The 19,302-nt window shown below is 49.9% G+C and overlaps 1 protein-coding gene across 2 annotated transcripts in view; it reads left to right on the forward strand.

The window, feature by feature from the left end:
• The window catches only part of GYPC (glycophorin C (Gerbich blood group)), a 40,063-nt gene that overhangs the window by 12,893 nt on the left and 7,868 nt on the right, over positions 1 to 19,302 (forward strand). Inside the window, exon 1 of one of the 2 annotated variants that reach the window (XM_058434431.1) lies at positions 12,395 to 12,489. The exons of the other annotated variant lie outside the window; for it this stretch is intronic. The gene's annotated coding sequence lies outside the window, so the exon portion shown is untranslated. Of the gene's footprint in view, positions 1 to 12,394; positions 12,490 to 19,302 lie in introns of those variants that run through there. 2 annotated transcript variants of the gene reach the window in all.

A 19,302-nucleotide genomic window follows, 5' to 3' on the forward strand; every position in this document is an offset into this window, starting at 1 on the left:
CCTATGACTTCCTGTGATTAGTTGCTGAACTGGCTCAATAGCTATCTAGCTACTTAGAGAATAACTTCAAGGAGTATAATTCCCCCCACGTAAGTGGGTGCTTTTCTAGCTAATAGGAAATTATAGTAAATTTTGACCTAGTTAGACATAGTCTCAGCTTGTTGAATTAAAATCTTGTGCTTGAAGAGACAAGTTGTCGGCGATCAATGCTGACTGTTGAGGATGCTCTAACTCTGGAGAATGAATTGGTAAAGACAAGTTGCAGGGATATAAAGCAGGAATAACAGTGCTAATGTCCAGAGCTCACTACATGCGCAGTGTTGCCCGGCGACATTTGTCCCTGGTCATCATCCTGTGCTGCGAGTGGGTGCTCTAGGCCGTGCCCCATCCTCAGGGTACAGGATGTGTCTGTGAGTGCCAGGGTTGTGATTCAAGCCCAGGGGTTCCAGCCCCTAGGCTATCTTTTAACCCTGCACAGCACCACCCCTCTTATGTGCGGAAACTGGGGAGTTTCAAGGAAGAACAGAGTATCCTTTCCCAGGAGGAGGGAGAGAAAGTTGGTTCAAGCAGGCTGTCGAGTACATTGATTTATATCAGGCCTTGGTAATTCGCCCTGGGTCATTTCTTATTTCAGAATCCTGGAGCCTCTGAAAAACCCTTTTGGGACAGGCTATTTTTAAACAATTTATTTGAGCGAAATGAAGCTTGTCACTCACTGAGAAAACCAATAATGCTAGAGGAAGTCAAAATGCCTCTTTCAGGACGTGGCGGTCACAGGCGGATGAAACCCACGGTGTTCCTTCGAAGTTCCGATGAGCTAGTGTTTCCCGCTCATGGGCATTTCTGAGCCTTACTATTATTATTTCCTGGAGGCGTTTGTCCTCTGCCTAACTCTCTTCGTGGTCCTTTTCTCTTCTGTTTCCAGGGTGGTGCTTTTGGTAAAAGCCTTCTCTGAGCTTGCAACATCTCAGAGGCACAATTATCTGAGTTTCTGGCTACATCTCGTCTTCCTCGGCCCAGGGCCGTGGGAACAGAGGCTGAACTGTCTGGAGGGTGAAAGGATGAAAGGCTGGCCTCTCACTGCCCTGCCTCCTGCCCCGAGAGCCCCAGTGGTTCTCAAAGGCGGTTCTCCTTTGAATTCCCTGCGTGTGAGGCCCTCCCCAAGGAGAAACAAGTTCTCTCTGCTCCAGTTCATGATGTCTCCTTCTGAGACCGCAGCTCCCACTCAGGGAGTCTTGTGCTGCAGCACACCACTGCCCAGAGCTGCTCTAGCCTCGCTGGACCGAGCCCTAAGTTTAGCCAGGACTCACTTGCATGGGGCCCTTCTGGGACACCCTGATTCCACCCCGGGGCTCAGGATTGCCTGGAGAAGTCTCACTGTACAGCACCTCACCAACCAGTGCACTCACAGAGGGGCACAAAGAGCCCAGCAGGCCACCCACCTCACCTCCCCATTGCTGTCTCGGCCCTGCCACGAGCCAGTGAGGGTGGCCTTGGGGTACTGGTTTCACCCCCTTTGGCCTCTGCTTCCCCAGCAATGCCTGTGTCCTCACAGGCACTTCTGTAATCCCTCGAAGGGGCTGAGGCAGCAGGGACGTGCCTGCGCTCTGACAAGAAGCAGGATATCGCATGGGTCACAGGCTTCGAGGGGGCCAGGCTGGGCTACAGGCACAGCTCAGCCTCTTGGTGGCTTAGTCCCCATAGGCACCTTGCATGAGAGGCTGTGGACGAAGGCCCAGGCCTAGCGCGGGGCACACACTCAGTAAATGTTAACCAGGGAGGGACCAGAGAGACTCAGAGACAGGCAGACTTAAACAGGAGGGCTGCAAACTGAGACCCACTGCCAAATCCAGCTGCCCCCTATCTGCACACTTGAAGCTTTCTTGGGGCACGACAGCACCTATCATTTACACAGTGTCACGCGCTGCTTCCCTGCTACAATAGCAGCACTGAATCTTTGCCATAGAGACCGGTGGCCCCCAAGCCTAAACTATTTACTGTCCAGCCCTTTATAGACTCCTGACTTTAACCAACAGGAGACTCTCTGATGGCACAACTTCTAGGCCTGGGCCCACCTGACCCCACTGCACCTCAACCCCGTGAATGGATGGGAAACGATGGAAGAAAAATCCACCCCGAGGTCAGGGAGCAGGCAGCAGCCAGGGAGGCCCACTAACCTGGGCCCACGAGAAGAGCATCAGTTCCCGTTCCGTGACCTGCCACTACCCGGGCTGCCAGCGGGTATGGGATACTCTCATAGTCTTCACCTCTCTCCTGCACTCCTCCTACCTCCTCTGGAAATACAGGCACTCGGGGCTTTGCGTCTGCCCTGCAGAAAATCCCCACCTCACTGCGCAGGTGCAGGAGGGAGAGCCAGAGCAGGTGCAAGCATGCGAGGCAGGCTTCCCTGAGCCCTGCAGCTAGGGACAACCAGCTAACACACAAATTCAGAAAACAGCACTTTATTGCAGGCACAGGCACAGGGGAGCAACCTCTCCACGCATGGGCCAGGTGTCAGCTGTGCACCTTGTATGCTTCCTCATTGAAACCTCTCCCTGCCAGGAGGCCATCATTAGATTTGGAGATGGAGCCTTGGAAGTCGATGTGTGTCTGCATTCGTCCAGTCATAACCTGGTGGCTCCTGAGCTCAACTGTGGTCTCCTGGAGTCCACACTTCTGCCAACTGTCCTAGCACACGTGTGGCCTGGGAGCTCAAATTCCACAAATGGTCACTGAGCGCCAACTGTGTGTCAGGCCCAGGCCAAAGCCCTGGGAATAAGACAGTGAACAAACCAGCAGGAATCCCAAGGGGAGCTCACACTCTGGTGGGGTGGACACATGGGTAGAACGCTCAGTACATCAGATGACACTAAGGGCTGGGTGGACAGTGAAGCTGGGAAGGCCGATGGAAGGTGAGGAGTGAGGGGGTGCCATCTTATAGGGTGGCCATGGAAGGCTTCACTAAGGGTGGCAATGTTTGAGAAAGCCCTGAAAAAAGTGAGTGATCCAGACATGGGGCCATCGGAGAGAAGCGTGACAGGCAGACAGCGCAGCAAGTGCAAGGGTCCTGAGGCAGGTGCAGGCCTGGTCTGACCAAAACACATCCAGGGCCAGGTGGCTGGGGGAGGAGGGAGGGAAAAGGTAACTGAGAGATGCAGTTGGACAGGTGAGGTGACAGAGAGATGAGGGGACCACCTCCCGGCACCTGTTACAGCATCCAGAATTCCACCATCCCCTCTAAGTCCTGGAGCCTTCAAGCCCCCTCCAGAAGGTTCATGACTCTGAGGAGGTGCCCTTCTGCATCTCACCTTAGCCCTAACAAGAGACCGAGAGGAAGGCCTGGGCAACCTGTGACATGAGGTGGGAGCTGGGAAGGAGGAAGAGGATAGTGAGCCCTCCTGCAGTCCCTGAAATGGGGGGCTTCACACAGTGCCCAATTTGCACATTCACCTGCACACACACAAACACACACATACACACACACACACAGAGGCCAGCTTTCAGAGCCTGTCTGAAATTGTCAGTTGTATCTTTTGGGTGCCTGGCCCTGCAGGGAATGAGTGTGAGTGTGGGTCCCCTGTCCCCTCAGCACCTGCAGTCCACAGAGCACACAGGACCCTTAGGGAGCAGGGATAATGTGCATGGGCCCCTCACCCGCAGCTCTGGGTCAGTGCAAGCCCTGCAGGCATCAGCCCCAGAGAGAGCACAGAGCAGCAACCATCTCCCCTCGGTGGAGGGGCTGGCCCAGCAGTGGACGGAGAACAGAACTGTGAAAGGAGGTGGATAAGGGAGGTCTCAACCTGTTGCTTCTAGGTCCAAGCTGCCACCTAACGTGGGGGAGGAAGGCCAGAACCACACTCAGCCCCACCCACACTTCCCTGGCACAGTGAAAGCCCAGCCCAGATACGTAGCCTCCTTCTCCTCTCTGAAATCAGAGAGGCAGAGAGAACAGCTCGGGCTCACACAGCTCAGGCTAGAACCCAGTATTCCACCACCTCAGTCTTATCCTCACCCATATCAGAGGTGCAGACTAATGTAACTCACCCGGAAGGCAAGTCACACTCGAGGTCAGGATCCTAAGACCCAGAAGGGTATTGGGAGGTGCTTTTCATTCTGCTTAATGTGATGAACGGTCCAGGGAGGGCAAGCGAGCGAAGCCCTCCAACCCAAGCGCAAGGGCTCTTTCTGTCCTCAAGTAATATGATACCTCCTGTCCTCAAGTAATATGATACCAGGACAAGAATCCAGTTGTCTCGGAAGAGACTGACTCTTGATTCCCGCGCTTCTCATCTTCACCTAACATCTTGGAAGTTGGTCCCTGGGCATCTGTCTGTACTTGGAATCACTCATGCACACCAAAACACATTCACATTTCTTATCCCTCTGTCTTCACCACAGCCTGGGACAGTGGCGGGGTGGGGGTGGAGAAGGTGATCACGTTCACTGAGCCCTCCCTGTGCCTGGCGAGCTGCCAGTGTGCTCTCGGGAGGAGAGTGTCATTATGCCCTTGTTTAAAAGACAAGGTCTGGGATCCTAACACATCTTGGTATCCTGAGTGTTCCTAAATAAATGAGATTGGAAAGGTGTGAAATAACAGTCCTAAAGCCACACCAATAGCAAATGGCAGAGCCACAACTAGAATTCAGGTGTTTTCCACAACCTCTGTCCCCCACAGACTCCTGGGCAGGCAGACCAGGCCATTCCTCTTCTCAGTTCAACCAGGTGCTTTAGGTACCATAACTTGAAGTGCACAAATGGTTTCATGCTTAAGCACTGCCAGATCCTCTCTATGAGATGCACACACGTACACACACACATACACACACACTCACACATGCACATGGGCACAGGCACACTGTTGGGAGACTTAAATGACACCTCTTAAATCCAGGAGGATCAGCCTCTTGGATTTAAGCTCAAGTCTCTGCTAAGCTTGAACCCTATGTGACCTGAGGGCTCCCAAGTCCTTCCAGAGCAGGACTGTGGCACCTTGTCCTAAGAGACCCTGTCTCTGAATAGAAAGTAAGACACCCGCCTCCTGTCTGCAACATCAGGACACAAAGCCCGGACTCACAGGCGGGTTGTGAGTGGCTGTGTCTGAGTGTGCCTGGGCATTGTATTATAATATTTCTTCCAAGGGCCTTTTTTCCCTCCTCTTATTCAAGCAGATGGAAGTGGCTCCTCCACCCAAGCCTGCCTCTGATAAGCCTCCGAGCGGGAGAGGCAGAACTGAGCCTCTTATCAGTCAGCTGCAGGGGTACCTGGTGGGCCTGTGCTGAGTGGCCTGGTGCTGATAAAATGGGCTTGGGCCAGCCGCTCACCAGCTGCTCCCTCAGACCCATCCCCAGGCCCCAACCTCTTAGAAATGGGAGCAGTGAGACCCAGAAAACTTCTTTACTTTCTGAGATACCAAAGCAAGGCAGGCTTCTGGTGGCTATGGGCAACAGGAAGGACCTGATTGGAAACAAGTGGGGATACAGGCTTGGCAAGGCCGCGCGGGTGGAGAAAGGGGCACTAGAGAGGCCCTCGAGCCCTGAACGTGGTGGTGGGAGCCGGTGCCTCCCACAGGTGTGACAGGATTTTGAGTGTACTCAGAATTCCCTGTGAGGCAGACACTACTGCTCCCATGTGACAGCACTGAGCCTCAGAGAAGATGGAAGCTTTTTTTTAAGTATTTTGTTCGTTTAAGGTATAACTTGGTGTGGTCGGGTTGGAAGCCAGGTCTGCTGGTGCCAAAAGCCCAAGCACCTTGCTCCTTCCTGGGAGCTAGGGCTGGACAGGTTCACCCCTCCGAAACCCACCCCCGCCACACACACACACACACACACCCTGTTTGAGACAGCGCATTTTACCTTCAGAAGTTAACTTTTTTCCTCAGCTTCTGTTACTGTTAACCCCCCAACACATTTGGTGAGTTCAAACGAAGGCCTGACCCACAGTAGAGCTGGCGTGCAATATTTGGGACATACTTATATTCAAACAATTTTCATTGTTTATGTGAAAGTCAGATTTCACTGGCTTCCTGTATTGTGTCTGGCAGCTGTGGTAGAAAAGGACCTGAACATGGGTGTTTTCTGAAAGGGTCCCAGATGATTCCAAGGTGCAGCCAGAGCTGATTGCCCAGGGCAAGTGGCTCCTGCTGAGCACACCCACCTGCTGTAGCCCTGCCAGGCCCCGCTGCAAAGCCCAGGGTGGACAGACCCTTCGTCATCAGAAACATCCTTCAAGGGGCTTTCCCAGATTCCCTTTCCATCCTTTGCATCCATCTTGTGGATTCCTCCCACAATGAACAGAAATCTATTTTGTATGTAAATGTAGAATCTGAGACACATCTTAATTTGTAATACTTTACTGTAATTGTGGAAGTGATTCAATAACGGGGCATGTGGAAACATAGAATAATAAATGATTATTCATAACCCTCCTACATCTCCCATCACACTGATGTTCCCTTCATTCGCTTCTACTCGCACTCCTGCCTAAACCCCAAATTCTCAGACTGCCAGTCTCTCCCGCACCTCCTACCTCACACCCAGACTCTTGTCTCTGTCCATCATCCACTCCTGTGAGCCTCTCATTGTGTCATCCTGATTCTTTCTCAGTAGCTTCTAAGTGCTATTCTAAACAATGGGCTCTCCTTTCCATCCCTACCCTGCTTCAAAACTCTAGAGAATCCCCTTCTCTATGACCTCTTCACCTGTCGTGGCTGTTCGTCACTACCCGAGAAAACCCAGACTTCTTAGCCTGGTCTTCAGGATCCTTCATTGCCCATTCCTCAAGCAAGCAGGTGAGTAATAAAATTCCTTAGTGATATTCACCATAGTAGTGATGGTGGAAGAAGTAATAAGACAAGGAAAAGAAAAAGAGAAAAATAAGCTAATGATATGTATTGGGTTTAGCCATTTATATTCTTTCATTTTTTCCCTCCTAAAACCACAGATTTTATACTTCCCAAAACAACTCAGAAGTAGTTACGTTAAATGTGTAAAAAAAATTAATGCATTTGTTTCATTATGAAACCATCTATACTTGAAAATGATACAATTATTTGAAATTACTGTACAACCTGGCTTCTTCCAGCTGTGCTGTGAGCCCTCCACACAACCTGGCTTCTCTAGGAGCCTCTAATCCTGATTGAAGAAACAGATCCACCCCTGTAGCTGCCTCATGTCTTTTTGGGTAACTGCTTTCACTCTGTTACTTGGTTTGCTTAAGCAAAGGCTTCTTGCCTTTATCAAGGAAATTCACACACCAGTCTGACAGAAGAGTAGATTGTGTTTGTGCTTACCCTTCTTCTCCTAAGATTAAGTGTTAGCTTTCAAACTTGCTTTTGAAGTGCTAAGAACTCTGATGAGAAATCATGAACAAAGCCTCCTGTTTACATTGGAAGCATCAAAACAGCAGGACTGGGCCAATTCACCCATTCCTGTTGGTCATTAGACATTAACTGGTTGTCCAACTTCAACCACATCACCTACAAAATCCTGAAGTGAAACAAAGTCTAAGTTAGTTGACTTTTCTTTGATTAGTCTCCAGCGCATTTATCACTTTCTATGAAAGAAGCATCTAATTTAGATGGCAGTTGATTTGTGTCATGGGATTTCTTCTGACAGGAGGCAGAGTTATGTATGTGTTTATGGCTTCTTTGCTTTTAAAAGATTAATGTTGGGCAAATATAAATCACAAGACCTGGATGGGGGCTGGGAAGATGGAGCAGGAGCTTGCCAGGGTGATGGATTGAGACGTATTTTAGAAGATTTTCATCTGCTAGAAAAACAGTGGGAAGATGGGGCAGAGGGGTGGTGGGGCAGGGACAGTGAAGAGAGATGGCATTTTCTCCCTAAGCACAGAGAAAAGACAGGATGGGCACTTGAGCCAGGGCAGGTGGCTTTCTGGCTCTGTTTCAGAAGCAAAATGAAATTGAATTGGTAACTTCCTGAAGCTCCTTTCCTGCCCTGATACCCAGAAGACAGGATTGGAGGACAAAGAAGGGTTCACAGCACAGCTGGAAGTGCTCAGGGTACCCAGCTGCTCCAGGAGATAAACCACTCCCTGCCTGCCCCAGTCACAGGAACTGGCCCCTGAAGCCAGGCTCCCACACCATATCTTCCCATAGAGCAAGTCTGGGCTTCTGTCCCCTGAGGCTGTGTGTGTGTGTATCAGTGTGTGCGTGTATCAGTGTGTGTGCATGTGTGTGTGCCTGTGTGTGCATATGTGAGAGAGTGTGTGTGAGAGTGTGTGTGCATGTGTGCCTGTGTGTGCATATGTGGGAGAGTGTGTGTGTAAGAGTGTATGTGTATGAGTGTGAGTGCATGTGAGTGTGTTAGTGTGTGTGAGAATGTGTGTGATAGAGTGTAAAAATGTGTGTGAGTGTGTTAGAGTGTGTGAGAGTAAGAATGTGAGAGAGTAGGAGTGTGTGTGTATGAATGTGTGAGGGTGTGAGTGTGAGCACGTGAGTGTGAGTCTGAGTGTGTATGTGAGAGTGTGTGAGTCTGTGTGTATGTGAGTGTATGTGTGTGTGTGTTCGTGTGTATGTTCATCCTTAAATATATGAGGACAATAAGAATAGTTCCTATGTGCCGGGCAACTCCCCAAGAGCCACACTCAGTGCTTTGTGTGTGTTGCCTGCCGTAATCCTTCGCTAGGGATGAGCACGCGAGTGTCCGGGAGGGGTGCTTGGAGTCAGGACACGGAGCACCAAGACTTACTGCCAAATCTCTCAGACACCAAAACCCATGCTCCCTATGCCACGTATCAGGATGCACCCTTAAAGCACTTTTAAGATGCTTTTTGGAAAGAGTCATTTGTTGGTGTGCATTTGTCTTCACCACTGCCCCAAACGTAGCTGTCCAATATTCAGATGAAAATGCCGCCCATCAGCCGGGTGCGGTGGCTCACGCCTGTAATCCCAGCACTTTGGGAGGCCAAGGTGGGTGGATCACGAGGTCAGGAGATCAAGACCATCCTGGCTAACATGGTGAAACCCCTTCTCTACTAAAAATACAAAAAAATTAGCCGGGCCTTGTGGCACGCACCTGTAATCCCAGCTACTCAGGAGGCTGAGGCAGGAGGATCACTTGAACCCGGGAGGCAGAGCTTGCAGTGAGCTGAGATGGTGCCACTGCACTCCAGCCTGGGCCACAGATCGAGACTCCATCTCAATAAAAGAAAGGAAAGGAAAGAGGAAAGAAAGAAAAGAAAAGAAAGAAAACATAAATGTCCCCCTTCTTTCCAACAGGCTTTCAAATACGAGTCTGACATAAAAGACAGATCACGGCATCACCAACAGTAATGGCTAAGATGTACAGTGTATACACTCCCCACAACCTTCACAGGCATCCTTTCCTGCGAGCCTGGTCACCACCCTCTGCTGCAGGCTCCCTCCCCATCCCACTGAGCCTGTGTGCCTCTGGCTCATACAGAGCCAGTGTGCCTCTGGCCGGCCTGAGTAGGGAGAAAGCAGTGGCCTTTCCTGAACCCTTGAGTTCTCACGGAGCCCTCCCTGGCTAGGGAGGAGGAGAAGCCTTCTAGGGAATGAGGAGAAGCGGCCCCCTGCATCCTGCTCCTGCTCTTTTCCTTCCTTCTAGCATCCTTCACCACAGCATCTCCACCCTTTGCGCCCATAAATCGTGGGTCCTGCTGTCTCTGGGCCACTTTGGCCTCCCCTTCCTCAGTACATCTTCTAGAGAAGCACGGCCATCTGTCTTGGGACTAGCCACGAACCTCCACCTTGGAGCCAATCCTGAATGTTTGAACTGAGCTTCCAGGCAGCAGAATGTTCCCTCCTGCCTCCTGCCCCCACTGTGGTCCTGCCCACTCCCCACATGGGCTCTGCTGCTCCTGCCTGTCAAACCCGGTGGAGGAAGGAGAAAAACACTTTCCACATCCTGTTCACCAACTGATGAGCCTTCTGGAAACCCAATAACAAAACGTACCTAACTAAATCATCATTATTTACACATGCAGCCCGATCGAGGACATTTAGTCATGTAATTAAGTACCTAATTATGCTGAAAATGCAATTATATGATTTTTTAAATGAATTAAGTCCTCCAGAGAAGTGGTAAAGATTAGCAAGCAGCATCTGTCTGGTGAGCAGGGACCTCGAAGGGCACCCAAATGTGACTCCAGGCTGCACAGGGGCCAACTGCTCTGAACCCAGATCACATGTGTGAGCACACACCGGCCCACACAGGCTCACACACAGAGGATGCCAGCTTCACCTCCAGGACTCTACAAAGGTCTGCTGCACACCAGGAACTTAATAAATGACAGTCATCAATGTCATTGGGAGCATAGTATACATCTATGGAGTGACTATTGAGCGACTTAGAGAATCTTAGGGAGGTTATTTATCCAGCATCTGAGAGGCAGGTGTGTAGAGAAAGAAAAAAAATAACGAGAGAAGGATCAGCCAGGATTTGTCAGAGGATATTTTAAGCAACATCACTCATTCATTCAGATGCTAAAGCAAAAAAACACAGTCAGTGTCTTCTAGGAGCTCAAAAATTAGTGCAGAGTCGGCCGGGCCTGGTGGCTGACACCTGTAATCCCAGCGCTTTGGGAGGCTGAGGTGGGTGGAGCACCTGAGGTCGGGTGTTTGAGACCAGCCTGACCAACTTGGAGAAAATCCATCTCTAAAAACACAAAATTAGCTGGGTGTGGTGGTGCATGCCTGTAATCTCAACTACTCGGGAGGCTGAGGCAGGAGAATTGCTTCAATCCGGGAGGCGGAGGTTGCAGTGAGCCGAGATCGTGCCACTGCCCTCCAGCCTGGGCAACAAGAGTGAAAATCCATCTAAAATAAATTAATGCAGAGACAGAGAAAGCATCTATCTTAATGGTGATATGAACAGGTTGTTCAGCAAACTACAGCTCGTGGGCTAAATGCAACCTGTGGCCTGTTTTTGTACGGTCAGGTAAGCTAAGAATGATTTTTACCTCTTTAAGGTGTTTCCTCACTTCCATCCCATGCAACTCAGGTTCCGAGGCCATAATATTAATCACTCACTGTACATCGACAACTCCAGTGAGGGGTCCAGAGTGAATCATTGCGTCCAGGAGCCAAGCCTCATATTTCTTTATAAATAGGGAAACAAAACTTGGAGCCAAATTGTTGATGAAAGAAAGATTCATTATATCTTGGAAAAGGAAGCCAATGATGTGAATAAGGATGAAGAGGTTGAAGATGGTCACAGGAATTGTCAGAGGAGGAGATGGAGAAAGATGAGGCCAAGAGGGGAAACTGAGTCTGCACGCTTCAGTGTAGGGTTTCCCTCCATGAGCCCAAAATCCAAGGGACAACCCGGAGCCTCCCCTCAGATAATCCTGGTAGGGGACTCTCAATGAGCATAGAAAGTAAGAGGAAACTTTCCAGTGTCTCTAGGAAACTGTTCACACTGGAGACCCCTGAGAAGACAGCTGAGTAACACACCAATAACAAACTCAGGGAGCTCGAGAAGAAAAGTCTGTGGCCAGCGGCCCTGTAATTCCAAATGCCCAGCCTCTGACCTGCTCCCTGAGAGCTCAGAACTTCCCTTCATTTCCACCTGCAGAAGCAAGGGACTGGGGGTGAACCATGGACTGAAGCCACAGCCCACATTTCTCAATCTGCAATTGCAGCCCAGGGAAAGGGTGAAGGGAGCTGTGGTCACTGAATGCACTGTCTCTTTTCCACAACACGCATGTCTTTCTTGAAAATGCAAATAGCTACTTGGAGCATCTCCTGACCAGGTTAGGCAAAGGATGTGTGGACACAAGACTCAGAGGGCCATTCAGAGAGGGTGCTCATGGTCCTACTATCCAACAGCAGCCTGACGCCAGCTCGCGGGAGACACCGCCAAGCAGGTGCAGGCACCCAGTGGGAACCTGGAGCAAGGGGGGCAGGTCAGGGTGGCGGGAAAGGACCTTGACAGACCTTCTAGTCGGCGACTTTGAAGATTCTGCAAGACAATAGCCAGTTCTGAAGACTCATCCCCATTTCTTTGCTGTAAAAGTAACGCATGTTTTTTGTAGATGACTTTGAAAATACAGACAGCCATATATTAGGAGAAAACAAAACCACTCCTAACCCATCTGCTTCTTAAAAGCCGGTACTTAACATTTGAAGTGTACTTCCTTTCATTCCTTTGTTTTAAGATTTTCGTGGAATATTTTTCATCATTTCTATTTAGAGGGTCCTGTTTTCTTCACTTAACATCATACCCTAAGCATTTCCTCCTGTTGCTAAGTTCACGTGCACCCCTTCCCTAACTGCATAATACCGGGTCATATGGGGGTATCATAATTTACATAACCAATGCCCAAATATGCAACATTTAGATTGTTCTCTCTCTTTAATTTTTCATTTTAGACTGCATTGCCATCTACTTTCCCAAGCATGGACTTTTGTTCCTGTTCCAGATTGTTTCTCTAGGATCAATTCCTAGAAGTGGATTGCTTGATTCTCGGGGTGATACATATGCCAAATAGTGTACCAGAGTATTAAAGGTACTTGTTTCTAGGAATCCCACTTTGACATATTGATGATGAGAATAATTCATATTCAAATAGCCTGACCTATGTCAGGCACTGTGGAAAGAAAGAAAAGAAAAGAAACAGAAAAGCTACATAGCATTCCTCAAAATGGTCTGGCCATGAGTATCATCACTGAGGGGCCACTCCGTCACCTGTCTGCCTCATGCCTGGCAAGTGTGCTGACTTCACAGTGGGGCGGCCAGATGCCTGGCCCTGAGCCTGGCAGATGGGTGACCCCAGGAGCACGGTGTGCAGGATTGCACACCCTCACTCTGCTCAGGGAGGTGTCTGGGTGGAGCTGGGACTGGAAATAGGTGTGTCCAGGGTGTTCTGCGCTCCAGCCACCTCTGGTGGAGCTTGGAGCTGGCAAGTCAAGCAGATGCTTATTGGGATACATGGGCCTTCCTGGCTCCTCAGAACATCTGCACACAGCCATTTCCTTTGCCATCTTGGTGCCCCAAACACCTATTTTTGGAGAAGCATTTCCCTGCTGCCTCACTGGAGCTCAGCTATCCTTAAATCAATCAGCAGTGGTCTGGTAGGTGGATCAGCTGGGAACACCTGCTTAATTTCCCAACAACAAGGCCAAGGAGACTGCAGTCTCAGGAGCTATGGAGCAGAAGGCTGTGTGCATAGACCAGACCCTGGCACAAGGGCCCCAAATCCCTGAACCCAGCACCAGGCATGGGGGCAGGCAGGGGACAGGCAGAAGGAATAGATTCTCAGAGTCCTCCACTGTGCCCGGTCCCCATCTCTGTCAGAGTGGGGTTCTTGCGAGCCTGGTTGCTGACTCACTCTCAGATGGCATCTCCCGCTTCTTCCCTCAGCTTCAGTTCCCTCTTAAGGACTCTGTTCTCCTTCCACTTCCACTGTGAAGATCCCTCAGCGTGATGAAGATGCAGGGGCAAGTCAGAGTTTACACAGCGGGGGCTGCCCTGCTAGTGTGCTGAAGCCACACCAACTGTTCAGGGCAGCTTTCTGCTTCCAGGAAGAACACATTGACTTGGCTCCTTTCAGCAGTCTAGGCGTTGTCTTAAGCCTGAGCTTCTTCAGTTGCCTGCTGACCCCAGACACCCCCTCCAGTCCCTACCCATCTCCAGCAGCCAGATACTGACCAAGCCCCAGGAGCTTCCCAAACATAAGAGCCACTAGAATCGCCTCCTCCCTACTCTTCCTGCCTCTTTCAAATTTGATTTCCCTAGGAATCTTCCGGCAGGGTGTGTCTGCTGGGGGTCAGGCTGGGGGAATTGCGGTTCTGCTTTCCTTCAGTCTGTGCCATGAGTAAAGAAGGATATTTGTGAACAGGTGAGACGGCTCACGCCTGTAATCCCAACACTTTGGGAGGCCAAGGCAGGCGGATCATGTGAAGTCAGGAGTTCAAGACCAGCCTGGCCAACATGGCAAAAAACCCATCTCTACTGAAAATACAAAAATCAGCCAGACACGGTGGCAAGTGCCTGTAATCCCAGCTACTCAGGAGGCTGAGGCAGGGAGAATCACTTGAACCTGGGGGGCACAGGCTGCAGTGAGTCGAGATCACACCATTGCACTCCAGCCTGGGCGACAGAGCGAGACTCTGTCTCAAAAAAAAGGGATATTTGCTGCTTTCCTGATAAACTACAAACGCTGCACCATCCACAGCTGACAAAGTCCTCTCCCCAGTGGTGGACAAGGGCAACTCCACCTTGCTCAGCCGGCTTTTATCCCCAGATTCTTCCTCCTCAGAGTGCCTTGCTGATTTCTGCTGTTGTCAGCATCCTGGACTTTGGAGACGATGGTTCCACTTTTCATACTCTCGCCTCACAAGGGAGAAAAAGCACTCTTTCCTTTTACTTAGATGTCGTAGCTCAACTGAGGCAGATTGGTTATGGTGTTGAAGTAAGGTTCTGTTTAAATTTTTTTCTAAGGCTCGAGGAATAACAGGGAAATCTATACGGAGGAAACCCTGGAACCAGACATTTCAAGTTCTAAGTCACGGCAGCCTCACTTTCTTTCCAGTTCCCCTCCTGGGAGCACATCCCAAAAGCAAGTGACTAGATATGAAAAGTTCTCCAGCAAGACTCCAAGATGTACATAAGGAAGAGATGTCCTTTCCTGACTCTGCCTTCTAAGTGTTGAGCCTCTGCTTCATCCCAATTTACTGACGTGGGAATGACTGTCTTCTCCAGGGCAGAGAAGCCACATCCACATCTCCTCCCCACCCACCTTTGCAAGCCTCTACACTTCCATCCAGATGGTGTAGTGCAGCCTGCGTGGGTCCAATCCTGTCATCGATGTGGTGTTTTGATACCGTAGCAGCAGATAAGACTGGATAAGGGTTAGGAGGAGGAAAGCACTTCTGATCGTCTTATAGAGTGTCAAAGCAGTACAGCTAAATTGCACAGCACCTTGGCAGCCCTGGGGATTGTTGGGGGACTATTTGTAAGGCCACCCATACGGACCTTCAGGGCAATCATTTTGACCTTGAGACTTTCAGACACGTTCTGAACAGGCTGGTCAAGTTCACATCAACCTCACCTGTGCATTCCATCTGCAAGACCAGATGAATGCACATGTGCTTTCTGCACAGATAGGAAGAGTGGCCATGCCTGAGAGTGAAGGCAGATTGAAGCCCTCATCGCATACATCCAGCAGGTCCCTGGAGCCCATGGTGATCAGGCATCCAGGGAAGCTCTCCACCCAACCCAGAGGCTTACTGACCGGTCTATCATCACGGCCTTCCCTTCATGTATCCCTCCCACCACCATGCCCACTACCACACTGGCATTGCCCACCCACCATCTCAGAAGGACAGACTTGGGGCCATCTCTTCAGGAAGCCTTTCCTGAGGACACTGGAGATCTATGGGTTCCAACAGACAGCAACCTTTTCCCAACTTAACCACATGCATTTGTCCTTGTCAGTTACACAGCATGCTCCTGACGGCAGGGACTTGGCCTTAACGATGGAGCATATGGCGGGAGCGTAGGAGATGCTACAAAAGGTTTGCTGAAGGAAAGAATGAACCAGCACAACTATGAGCATCCCCATTGCCATAGAATCCTAGAGTCCTGGGGCTCAGTCTCACAGTTGTGTCTCCACAAGTCCCCCGAGCACCTCGTCAATGCTCATTTTGATACTTCATCACATAGAGACTGTGGGCAGTCTGACTTTTGCACCGCCCCAGCCAAGTCATATGCTTCTTGGGGACGCACACCATGTTCTCCTCTCCCCTGTAACTCTGGGGCGGAATAAATGCTAACTGCTTAGCCAACACTGGCTGGCTTCTAGGAGAAATGGATGGGTGGATAATAAGCTATTCATTTATTTCTTGGGGGCACTTTATTCTGAGACCCTACAGCCTGTACACTGCATCTTTTCCGGAAGCAATCATAGCCAGCCATCAAGGGCAAGTAAATGCATTTGACCTTTCCTACCAAAAAGAAAAGTTAGTTAATGTACTTCAACTTTCATCTGATTTCTACTTCACTCGTGCAAGGACGCTGAGGAATCTAGAGCAGGAAGAAAAACCACAGTGCTAGCTGAGAAGCACTTTCCACATCCCCAAAGGTTACTGTTCCTTCCCCCATTGCTGTCTGGCTCTTGAACCCCAAATCAGACTTGCACAAAGCCTTTCTGCTTCAGAGTGCTTGGTAAATTGACCTTTCTTTCTTTCTTTCTTTCTTTCTTTCTTTCTTTCTTTCTTTCTTTCTTTCTTTTCTTTCTTCTTTCTTTCTCTTTCTTTCCTTTTTTTGAGAGGGATTCTCACTCTGTTGCCCAGGTTGGAGTGCAATGATACAGTCTCAGCTCACTACAACCTCCACCTCCCAGGTTCAAGTGATTCTCCTGCCTTAGCCTCCTGAGTAGCTGGGATTACAGGCACGCTTCAGCATGCCCAACTAATTTTTGTATTTTTAGTAGACATGGGATTTCACCATGTTGGTCAGGCTGGTCTTGAACTCCTGACCTCAGGTGTTCCACCCACCTCGGCCTCCCAAAGTTGGGATTACAGGCGTGAGCCACTGCACCCGGCCTGGTAAACTGACTTTTCTAACCAGGCTTGTAAGTTCCTCGCAATTGAACACTCCAGGTAACTGCCACGGCACCTGGCCAACTGTCAAGCAGTCAACGTTGCTGTTGCTGCTGCATCACTGTCATCAACAAGGTTTGTCATTGCAGGAAGTCTCCAAGGACCCCCCATGAAAAATCTGCATTTCCTATCATGATTTTGAGGCTGAAATCATCTTCCTCCTCCCAGAACACCTAGGTGTTCTAGTCTGAAGCCATCCTCACTCTCAACTCCCCTCCTTCAAGCCCTCACCCTGTGCCTGAATTCTTCCTTCTTTGCTGGGACAGATGGACAGGAGGAAGACAGGAAGTGAGGAACCCCTTCAACAACTCCGACGGCAGAGGGGAGCCATGGGAGATGGGCCGGGAAATTTAAAGACCAGCCCATGCAGGAAAAAAAGAGAACTTTTTAGCACAGTGTCATCTGAAAATGCAAGAGAAGAGAGGCTCTTGGTTGCAAAAGAGGAGTGTGACTTCCATCCTCAGGGCTAGCACCTGACCCCTGCTCTCCATCCACATCTGAAAAATACCACTGGCCCTGAGAATCCATTGCAACTGAGGTCCTGCACCCCAACAGCTGCACTCAAGCTGCCACTGAAGCAGAGAGCACTGCCTGCACTGCAGGGTTGTGCCTGTGTGCCCCACTGCCTCCAGGGGTGGCTGCCTTCCGCCAGAGAATGGACAGCTGACATCCTGAGGACATAGAGAGTTAGTAGGGATGACTGTAGCCAGTGGCAAATCCTATGGATGAAAAGCCATTCCAAGCTCCACAAAGATGAGCATAGTGAAGGCTGCAGTTTAGTTGGTTCATGGTTCCCCAGAAGGCTTTCAAACATTCAGCAGTTGTCATTCAGTGCCAGGCACCCAGTCCAATGCTGAGTATAGAGTTGTGAGCAAGACAAGCCTGAACGTGTGGAGCTTCCTGTCTGGCGGGGTGTTGCAGGGGGCCGGGGGAACCTTGCAACCTGGAGGAGGGCTGGGAAGAAAAAAAGTAGGATGCTTGGGTCTTTCCAAAAAATGGGTCCTCTCATGTCTGTACAATCGTTGTGCTGGGTAATTGTCTATTTCTGATACCAGACCCAAGCTTGGCCATAATCAACACCTTACTCTGCCATAAATCCACCCCCAAGGCTGCCCGCAGATCACCCCCATCCTAGTTGCTGAGCTCAGCATGATCCTAATCTCAACCTCAGAAGTATCCCTCAGCTCCAGCAAGGCGCAGGCTTTCATTCAGGCCCCTTAAGCTGGATGCAGACCAACCACCTACTTTCTGGGCAGGATCTGAGCTCACTCAGCCAGTCTTCTCCAAAGACCTGATATCACTGCTGCTAGCTGAATGGATAAGGGCAAGGGAGTGCGCCAAGTGGTGCTCTCACCCCTCAATCTCCAGAGGCTTCTGGAGCCTTGGAGCCATGGATGGCAAGCAGACACTGGGGAGAAAGCTGAGAAGTGGGGAGAGCTACCTTAGAGGCTGTGCTCTCTGCCTGGAATGCTTATATGCTTTGTGCAGCAAACTCCTATTTGCCCTTAAAGGACCAATCCTGATGTCACTGCTTCTGGAAGCCCTCTTTACACCAGCACTTCCCAGCCTACAGCATGAATCAGAATCTACTATAGTAATTACTGGGTCCCAATCCTAGTGTTTTTCTTCAGTAGGTCTGGGCTGGGGCCTGAGAATTTCAATTTCTAACAGGCTCCCAGGGGATGCAGTGTATCCAGAGACTGTGCTTTGAGAATTGCTGTCTCACAGCATCCACACCTTCCCAGACAGCCTCGAGCTTCCTCTCTGTGCTGATTCTGATCTATTAATAGAAGGCAGCTCTGGTCGGGCTGAAATGTCACTTCCCTGGAGTCTGTCACATTGTGAAACGTGTAAATTCAGCTCCACACACTTGGAGGGGGTGGGGCATGGAGAGAGTAGTTCCAGCTGAGGGGCCTTTCCTACCCACCACGCTACTCAGGGGGCATGAGCTTGGAGGGAGCCCAGATTGGGAGGCCCAGCTGGCAATCCCAATGGTCTCCCAATGAGGCCCCGAAGGTCTCAGGTCCCACCTCCCATCCCAGCCTGGCTGGCCTGCTGGAAGTGTGTATAGTCTTCTAGTATACAGATTTGGGTACAAGGTCCCTAACCAGAAGCCAAGAAATGAACCCCAAGTTGTTCAAGCCAAATATCTCATCTGGAAACCAGCTTACCAAGGCTCTCCACTTTGCAGTGCCCTGCAGGGCTAAACACACTGACTCAAAGCTGCGAGGGCTTCAAATGATTGACTTCTGACTCTCAAGGTAGCTGTACAAGCCGGGGAAAATAACACTTTTCTGGGATGCAGCTGCCAAATCTGTAAAATGGGGCCAATAATAACTCCTATAGAATGGAAATGTTGCAAGGTCTGAGTTAAAATGCATTAAATGTTGAGAGCAGCACCTGGCAGTTACTATGAAATTATTACTTGTTTTAAAGGAAGGGAAAATAAGTCTCTTATAACCCTGATTGTGTTGGACAAACTGTCATAAGAAATGCTGGTCTTCACCTGGAAAATTTCTAAGGGCAGTTCTGGGTATTTGAGCTTCTATAACCATCCATGCCTATTTAAGCAAGGTATTATTCTTTCTTTCCGAACTTTGAAGTGCATAGTGGTTAGAAAAGTCTAGAACTGCACCACTAAATCCATTCATTTATATATGCATGCATTTACTCATGCATTCAGTGAATATTTATTGAGTACCTACTATGTGCTAGAT

Source organism: Hylobates moloch, unplaced genomic scaffold (genome assembly GCF_009828535.3).
Source record: "Hylobates moloch isolate HMO894 unplaced genomic scaffold, HMol_V3 SCAFFOLD_24, whole genome shotgun sequence".
In the NCBI taxonomy this organism is placed as follows: domain Eukaryota; kingdom Metazoa; phylum Chordata; class Mammalia; order Primates; family Hylobatidae; genus Hylobates; species Hylobates moloch.